This window comes from Filicampus tigris, unplaced genomic scaffold, assembly GCF_054856515.1.
Source record: "Filicampus tigris isolate MCC_2025a unplaced genomic scaffold, RoL_Ftig_1.0 HiC_scaffold_35, whole genome shotgun sequence".
Taxonomy (NCBI): Eukaryota; Metazoa; Chordata; class Actinopteri; order Syngnathiformes; family Syngnathidae; genus Filicampus; species Filicampus tigris.
In genome coordinates, this window is record NW_028233416.1 from 7,501 (window position 1) to 10,000 (window position 2,500).

Below are 2,500 nucleotides of genomic sequence, written 5' to 3' on the forward strand. Positions count from 1 at the left end.
AGGGAGCAGAGGCCGACGTGCGTAAAAGCATATCCGAGCAACAGGCACCTTCCCCGGGCTGCCACTAGTGCAGTGGTGGCCGCCTATAATAGCCCTGGTAGCATAAAAAAGCTCCAGGGCGCAGAGGCCGACGTGCGTAAAAGCATATCCGAGCAACAGGCACCTTCCCCGGGCTGCCACTAGTGCAGTGGTGGCCGCCTATAATAGCCCTGGTAGCCCTCAGCCCTGGTAGCCCAAAGCCCTGGTAGCCCACAGCCCTGGTAGCAAAAAGCCCTGGTAGCCCAAAGCCCTGGTAGCCCAAAGCCCTGGTAGCCCAAAGCCCTGGTAGCCTAAATTAATTTTTCCCATTCATTTCAATGGGTTAGGCTACCAGGGGGAGCAGTACCACTTTTGGCCATTAGGGGCGCTGTAGTAGGTAAAAGTTGATCCCCCCAGTCAGGGGATGAGTTTGCCTACTCGCTAGGTTACCCCTGGTTTCACAAAATACAAGGGGCACATTTTCAGAAACCACTTTTTCAGAACTTGCCACCTCCAGAGCTGATCAGGGGAGCCTCGCCAAACATTAATCCAAGATTGGTGAGGGCTCGTCGGACACCCCACGGGCGATGAGTCGGTGTCTGCCTGGAGCTCATGTCACTCTCAAATATTTTCTAAGTCAACCTCCATGCGCACAATGCAATGAGCCTGCCCGACATAGGGGCACTGTGAGCGGACTCACCGGGGGGGGAGAGGGCCCCCCCGCCTGGAGCTCCACGTGTTGGATTATTTTCTATGTCAACCTCCATGCGCTCAACAGAGCGAGCCTGCCCGACCTGGGGGGTGTTCAATCGGACTCCGCGGGCCGGGCGAGGGCCCCCCCGCCTGGAGCTCCACGTGTTGGATTATTTTCTATGTCAACCTCCATGCGCTCAACAGAGCGAGCCTGCCCGACCTGGGGGGTGTTCAATCGGACTCCGCGGGCCGGGCGAGGGCCCCCCCGCCTGGAGCTCCGCGTGTTGGATTATTTTCTATGTCAACCTCCATGCGCTCAACAGAGCGAGCCTGCCCGACCTGGGGGGTGTTCAATCGGACTCCGCGGGCCGGGCGAGGGCCCCCCCGCCTGGAGCTCCGCGTGTTGGATTATTTTCTATGTCAACCTCCATGCGCTCAACAGAGCGAGCCTGCCCGACCTGGGGGGTGTTCAATCGGACTCCGCGGGCCGGGCGAGGGCCCCCCCGCCTGGAGCTCCGCGTGTTGGATTATTTTCTATGTCAACCTCCATGCGCTCAACAGAGCGAGCCTGCCCGACCTGGGGGGTGTTCAATCGGACTCCGCGGGCCGGGCGAGGGCCCCCCCGCCTGGAGCTCCGCGTGTTGGATTATTTTCTATGTCAACCTCCATGCGCTCAACAGAGCGAGCCTGCCCGACCTGGGGGGTGTTCAATCGGACCCCGCGGGCCGGCCGAGGGCCCCCCCGCCTGGAGCTCCGCGTGTTGCAATATTTTCTATCTCAACCTCCGTGCGCTCAACAGAGCGAGCCCGCCCGACCTGGGGGGTGTTCAATCGGACTCCGCGGGCCGGGCGAGGGCCCCCCCCGCCTGGAGCTCCGCGTGTTGCAATATTTTCTATCTCAACCTCCGTGCGCTCAACAGAGCGAGCCCGCCCGACCTGGGGGGTGTTCAATCGGACTCCGCGGGCCGGGCGAGGGCCCCCCCCGCCTGGAGCTCCGCGTGTTGCAATATTTTCTATCTCAACCTCCGTGCGCTCAACAGAGCGAGCCCGCCCGACCTGGGGGGTGTTCAATCGGACTCCGCGGGCCGGGCGAGGGCCCCCCCCGCCTGGAGCTCCGCGTGTTGCAATATTTTCTATGTCAACCTCCGTGCGCTCAACAGAGCGAGCCCGCCCGACCTGGGGGGTGTTCAATCGGACTCCGCGGGCCGGGCGAGGGCCCCCCCCCGCCTGGAGCTCCGCGTGTTGCAATATTTTCTATCTCAACCTCCGTGCGCTCAACGGAGCGGGCCCGCCCGACCCGGGCGGCGCTCAATCGGACTCCGCGGGCCGGGCGAAGGCCCACCCCGCCCGGAGCTCCTCACCACGCACCGCACCTCCATTCCCCCACCGACCGATCGGCAACCATGACCCGCCATCGGAGGGCCCCCGCCGGCACCGGCCTCGCGCCGGTCGCTCGGGCGGACGGTTCCTCCGGCCAGCGGGTCGCTCTCCAGCGCCGGGGCTACTTCGCGAGCTTGGCCCGCGGCCAACCCCGGCGCGACCGTACGGCAGCGAGGCCGAGGCGACCCACCGATCTCAGCAGTCCTACCACGGAGCCCGCCGCTCGTCCGCGGCCCCTCCCCGCCCCAGCAGCGGGACGGTCGCCTTGCCGGCGGGCCTTCCGGCTAACGCATCGTTTCTCAAACCCTTTCCCCTAGCGCGGCGGCGGCGGCGGCGGGGCTTCCCGCGAGGAGGCCCCCGTCCTACGCCCGCTAAGGCGGCTCCAGCCCACCTACCGAAGGGACGGCGCG